Source organism: Triticum urartu, chromosome 7 (genome assembly GCF_003073215.2).
Source record: "Triticum urartu cultivar G1812 chromosome 7, Tu2.1, whole genome shotgun sequence".
Classification (NCBI taxonomy): Eukaryota; Viridiplantae; Streptophyta; class Magnoliopsida; order Poales; family Poaceae; genus Triticum; species Triticum urartu.
In genome coordinates this window covers 697,214,494-697,221,698 of record NC_053028.1, presented here as the reverse complement: position 1 = coordinate 697,221,698, position 7,205 = coordinate 697,214,494, and positions in this window count along the sequence as shown.

Sequence of the window (7,205 nt, the reverse complement as noted above, 5' to 3'; positions counted from 1 at the left end):
AAGGAGAGTGCATCTACATACCCTTGTAGATCGCTAAGCGGAAGCGTTCAAGTGAACGGGGTTGATGGAGTCGTACTCGTCGTGATCCAAATCACCGATGATCCTAGCGCCGAACGGACGGCACCTCCGCGTTCAACACACGTACGGAACGGAGACGTCTCCCACGCCTTGATCCAGCAAGGAGGAGGGAGAGGTTGAGGAAGAGAGTCCAACAGCAGCACGACGGCATGGTGGTGATGGAGTGGGAGTTCTCCGGCAGGGCTTCGCCAAGCTCACGCGGAGGAGGAGAGGTATTGGAGGGGAGGGACTGCGCCAGGTTCAAGGGTGTGGCCACCCTCCCACCCCTCCACTATTTATAGGTGGGGAGAGAGGGGGTCCGGCCCCCCTAGATCCCATCTAGGGTTGGGGGCGGCGGCCAAGGGGGGGAGGAGTGCCTCCCAAGTCAAGTGGAGGCACTCCCCCTTAGGGTTTCCCCTCTCCCATGCGCATGGGCCTTGGGGGCCTGGTGCCCTTGGCCCATTAAGGTTAGGGCGCCCCCCTACAGCCCATGCTGCTGTATTGGATGTGGTGGAACATTTTCTGGACCTCCGGACCCCTCCGGAATCCTCCGGAAGCTTCCCAGTACAATACCGGAAAAAACCGAACTTTTCCCGGAACCCGAACAACAACTTTCCATATATAAATATTTACCTCCGGACCATTCCGGAACTCCTCGTGACATCTGGGATCTCATCCGGGACTCCGAACAACATTCGGTAATCACATACAAGTCTTCCTAATAACCCTAGCGTCATCGAACCTTAAGTGTGTAGACCCTACGGGTTCGGGAACCATGCAGACATGACCGAGACAACTCTCCGGCCAATAACCAACAGTGGGATCTGGATACCCATGTTGACTCCCACATGTTCCACGATGATCTCATCGGATGAACCACGATGTCGAGGATTCAATCAATCCCGTATTCAATTCCCTTTGTCCAGCGGTATTGTACTTGCCCGAGATTCGATCGTCGGTATCCCGATACCTTGTTCAATCTCGTTACCGGCAAGTCTCTTTACTCGTTCCGTAACACATCATCCCGTGATCAACTCCTTGGTCACAATGTGCACATTATGATGATGTCCTACCGAGTGGGCCCAGAGATACCTCTCCGTTTACACGGAGTGACAAATCCTAGTCTCGATTCGTGCCAACCCAACAGACACTTTCGGAGATACATGTAGTGTACCTTTATAGCCACTCAGTTACGTTGTGACGTTTGGCACACCCAAAGCACTCCTACGGTATCCGGGAGTTGCACAATCTCATGGTCTAAGGAAATGATACTTGACATTAGAAAAGCTTTAGCAAACGAACTACACGATCTTGTGCTAGGATTAGGATTGGGTCTTGTCCATCACATCATTCTCCTAATGATGTGATCCCGTTATCAACGACATCCAATGTCCATGGTCAGGAAACCGTAACCATCTATTGATCAACGAGCTAGTCAACTAGAGGCTTACTAGGGACATGGTGTTGTCTATGTATCCACACATGTATCTGAGTTTCCTATCAATACAATTCTAGCATGGATAATAAACGATTATCATGAACAATGAAATATGATATAATAATAACTAATTTATTATTGCCTCTAGGGCATATTTCCAACACAACTATGTAAAGACTCTCTAACATTTAAGAATTTCAGATCTTGGTATTTTATTCAAACAGAAATCAAAACAGAAGAAAATAAAATGACGCTCCAAGCAAAACACATATCATGTGGCGAATAAAAATATAGCTCCAAGTAAAGTTACCGATGAACGAAGACGAAAGAGGGGATGCCATCCGGGGCATCCCCAAGCTTAGGTTCTTGGTTGTCCTTAAATACTACCTTGGGGTGCCTTGTGCATCCCAAAGCTTAGGCTCTGGCCACTCCTTATTCCATAGTCCATCGAATCTTTACCCAAAACTTGAAAACTTCACAACACAAAACTTAACAGAAAACTCGTAAGCTCCGTTGGTATAAGAAAATAAATCACCACTTAGGTACTGTTGTGAACTCATTATTTATTTATATTTATGTAATATCTACTGTATTTAAACTTCTCTATGGTTCATACCCTCCGATACTACTCATAGATTCATCAAAATAAGCAAACAACACATAGAAAACAGAATCTGTCAAAAACAGAACAGTCTGTAGTAATCTGTAGGTTTCGAATACTTCTGGAACCCAAAAATTATCAAATAAATTGGTGGACCTGAGGAATTTTTATATTAATCATATTCAAAAAGAATTAACTAACTAGCACTCTCCAGTAAAAAATGGTAGCAAATCTCGTGAGCACTAAAGTTTCTGTTTTTTACAGCAAGATCAAAAAGACTTTCCCCAAGTCTTCCCAAAGGTTCTACTTGGCACAAACACTAATTAAAAGCATAAAAACACATCTAAACAGAGGATAGATGAATTATTTATTACTAAACAGGAACAAAAGGTAAGGAACAAAAATAAAATTTGGGTTGCCTCCCAACAAGCGCTATCGTTTAACGCCCCTAGCTAGGCATGATGATTTCAACGATGCTCACATAAAAGATAAGAATTGTAACATAAAGAGAGCATCATGAATAATATGACTAGCACATTTAAGTCTAACCCACTTCGTATGCATAGGGATTTTGTTAGCAAACAACTTGTGGGAACAAGAATCAACTAGCATAGGAAGGCAAAACAAGCATAACTTCAAAACTTTAGGCACATAGAGAGGAAACTTGATATTATTGCAATTTCTACATGCATATATTCCTACCTCATAATAATTTTCAGTAGCATCATGAATGAATTCAACAATATAACCAGCATCTAAAGCATTCTTTTCATGATCTACAAGCATAGAAAATTTACTACTCTCTACATAAGCAAAATTCTTCTCAATCGGAATAGTGGGAGTATCATAAGAGACTCGAATACTATAAATTGTTTCCACATTAAAAGAGTAATGTTCAGAAAAAGGGTAATCATAATCATGACAAGTTTTATAAATATAATCATCACTACTTTTTATAGCATATGTATCATCACAATAATTATCATAAGTAGCAACTTTGTTCTCATCATAATCGATTGAAACCTCTTCCAAGATAGAGGAATCATCACTAAATAAAGTCATGACCTCTCCAAATCCACTTTCATAATTATCATAATAAGATTCAACATCCTCCAAAATAGTGGCATCATTACTTCCTAAAGTTGACACTCTTCCAAACCCACTTTCATCAATATAATCATCATAAGTAGGAGGCATGCTATCATCATTATAAATTTGAATATCAAAACTTGGGAGACTAAAAATATCATCTTCATTAAACGTAGCATCCCCAAGCTTGGGACAAACATTAATTGCAGCAAATATATTCTCAAAAACATCATCTTCATCAAACATAGCATCCCCAAGCTTGGGCCTTTTCATATCATAAGCATAATCACTCTCATCATTAATAGTATGGATAGCACCAATAGTATAGCAATTATCATCATCACAATGAGAAATAGGAGCAACATCATTTGGGAGAGATACCTTTCTACCTTTACTTCTCCGTCTTTTTTTTTCTTCTTCACATCATGTGTGGGTTCAATCCTCTTTTTGGAGCTCCTTATTAATGAGATTGGTTGAATAGAAGGCTCCTCCTCGTTACCTGATTCATCATAAGAAATAATAGGAGAATATTGGGAAGTCTCTTCCATTTCGTTAGTATTCTCTTCATCTTCTATTTGTTTTCTTTTCTTTATGTAATTGGCAATATAAGGATTTTCAATGCAATTCACCGCACAATACATATAGATTTCTTCTAGATCAATATCGAGGAATTTCTCAAGGTTATATTATGGAATATGCTTAGTTTGACGTTTCATTTCTTCATAACCCAAAAGCAAACTAAGTTCATTATGATGTGCAAGGGAAATCAAGTCACCACAATTTTTGGACACGATTCGATCATGAAACATTTTGCATTTGATATTTAAATGACCCTGTTCATGGCAAAGTTCACAAGTATGGCTAAGATATTTTAAATTTTCAGCACTAACATCTAGCCTTTCTTGAAACTATTTAGTTTCCAAATACTTATGCCTCTTGCAGAATCTATTTTCTCTAATTGGTGTGTACATGCAAACTCTATGCACTCCACAAAAATCGACATGCTTATAAGAGATATTTTCATCATAACTAGTGCAATCATCATTAGTACTATGGATATTCAAAGAGTTCATACTAATAACATTGCAATCATGCCCATCATTCAAATATTTAGTGCCAAACATTCTATAGACTTCTTCTTCTAGCACTTGAGCACAATTTTCCTTTCCATCATTCTCACAAAAGATATTAAAAATATGAAGCGTATGAGGCAAACTCAATTCCATTTTTTTGTAGTATTCTTTTATAAACTAAACTAGTGATAAAACAAGAAACAAAAAGATTCGATTGCAAGATCTAAAGATATACCTTCAAGCTCTAACCTCCCCGGCAACGGCGCCGGAAAAGAGCTTGATGTCTACTACACAACCTTCTTCTTGTAGACGTTGTTGGGCCTCCAAGTGCAGAGGTTTGTAGGACAGTAGCAAATTTCCCTCAAGTGGATGACCTAATGTTTATCAATCCGTGGGAGGCGTAGGATGAAGATGGTCTCTCTCAAACAACCCTGCAACCAAATAACAAAGAGTCTCTTATGTCCCCAACACACCCAATGCAATGGTAAATTGTATAGGTGCACTAGTTCGACAAAGAGATGGTGATACAAGTGCAATATGGATAGTAGATAATGGTTTTTGTAATCTGAAAATATAAAAACAGCAAGGTAAATAATGATAAAAGTGAGCGCAAACGGTATTGCAATGCGTTGAAACAAGGCCTAGGGTTCATACTTTCACTAGTGCAAGTTCTCTCAACAATAATAACATAATTGGATCATATAACTATCCCTCAACACGCAACAAAGAGTCACTCCGAAGTCACTAATAGCGGAGAGCAAACGAAGAGATTATGGTGGGATACGAAACCACCTCAAAGTTATCCTTTCTGATCAATCTATTCAAGAGTCCGTAGTAAAATAACATGAAGCTATTCTTTCCGTTCGATCTATCATAGAGTTCGTACTAGAATAACACCTTAAGACACTGTGATGGCCTGGCTTATTAGGGATGAAAGACTACTCATATCAATAAGGAATTCCTTCTTTTCCGGGAGCCCATTCGGACAGAACTCCAAAGTTAAGCGTGCTCGGCTTGGAGTAGTGTCAGGATGGGTGACCGACTAGGAAGTTGCTCCCGGGTGCGCATGAGTGAGGACAAAGTGCGCAGAAAAGATTAGTATTGATCTGTGGGGCCAGTCTAGATCCCGCCAGGAGTAACGACCACCGGCGGGGGTGTCCGGGGCGTTACAAGTTGGTATCAGAGCCGACCCTCGCGATTACACGGATGGTTGCGGACAGGTGCATGGTCATGTTGTTCTTGACGTTTGTGACCCGTCGTGGCACACGACATGGCACATGTACTGGACTGGAAGCACAGACGTATGTGCCAAGAGGGAACGTTCCTGTGGCCCGACGAGGACGCCGGTTCCTCTGAGTGGGGGTGTATGTGATGGCCTGGCTTATTAGGGATGAAAGACTACTCATATCAATAAGGAATTCCTTCTTTTCTGGGAGCCCATTCGGACAGAACTCCAAAGTTAAGCGTGCTCAGCTTGGAGTAGTGTCAGGATGGGTGACCGACTGGGAAGTTGCTCCTGCGTGCGCATGAGTGAGGACAAAGTGCGCAGAAAAGACTAGTATTGATCTGTGGGGCCAGTCTAGATCCCGCCAGGAGTAACGACCACCGGCGGGTGTGTCCGGGGCGTTACAAGTTGGTATCAGAGCCGACCCTCGCGATTACACGGATGGTTGCGGACAGGTGCATGGTCATGTTGTTCTTGACGTTTGTGACCCGTCGTGGCACACGACATGGCACATGTACTGGACTGGAAGCACAGACGTATGTGCCAAGAGGGAACGTTCCTGTGGCCCGACGAGGACGCCGGTTCCTCTGAGTGGGGGTGTATGTGATGGCCTGGCTTATTAGGGATGAAAGACTACTCATATCAATAAGGAATTCCTTCTTTTCTGGGAGCCCATTCGGACAGAACTCCAAAGTTAAGCGTGCTCAGCTTGGAGTAGTGTCAGGATGGGTGACCGACTGGGAAGTTGCTCCTGCGTGCGCATGAGTGAGGACAAAGTGCGCAGAAAAGACTAGTATTGATCTGTGGGGCCAGTCTAGATCCCGCCAGGAGTAACGACCACCGGCGGGTGTGTCCGGGGCGTTACAACACAAATCAACCAAAACCCTAATGTCACCTAGATACTCCAATGTCACCTCAAGTATCCGTGGGTATGATTATACGATATGCATCACACAATCTCATATTCATCTATTCAACCAACACAAAGTACTTCAAAGAGTGCCCCAAAGTTTCTACCAGAGAGTCAAGACGAAAACGTGTGCCAACCCCTATGCATAAGTTCACGAGGTCGCGGAACAGATAAGCACGTGCAAGACATACATCAAGTGTTCTCAAATCCTTAAAGACTCAATCCGATAAGATAACTTCAAAGGGAAAACTCAATCCATTACAAGAGAGTATAGGGGGAGAAACATCATAAGATCCAACTATAATAGCAAAGCTCACGATACATCAAGATCGTCCCACCTCAAGAACACGAGAGAGAGAGAGAGATCAAACACATAGCTACTGGTACATGCCCTCAGCCCCGAGGGAGAACTACTCCCTCCTTGTCATGGAGAGCGCCGGGATGATGAAGATGGCCATCGGAGAGGGATTCCCCCCTCCGGCAGGGTGCCGGAACGGGTCTAGATTGGTTTTCAGTGGCTACAGAGGATTCTGGCGGCGGAACTCCCGATCTATTATGCTCTTCGATGTTTCTAGGGTATATTGATATATATATATATATATTTATTTATATATATATATGCGAAAGAAGTCAGTCAGGGGAGCCACGAGGGGACCATGAGGGTGGGGGGCACGCCCAGGGGGCAGGCGCGCCTCCCTGCCTTGTGGCCACCTCGAAGCTTCCCTGACGTAAATCCAAGTCTCCTAGATTGCTTCCGTTCCAAAAATAACTTTCCCGAAGGTTTCATTTCGTTTGGACTCCGTTTGATATTC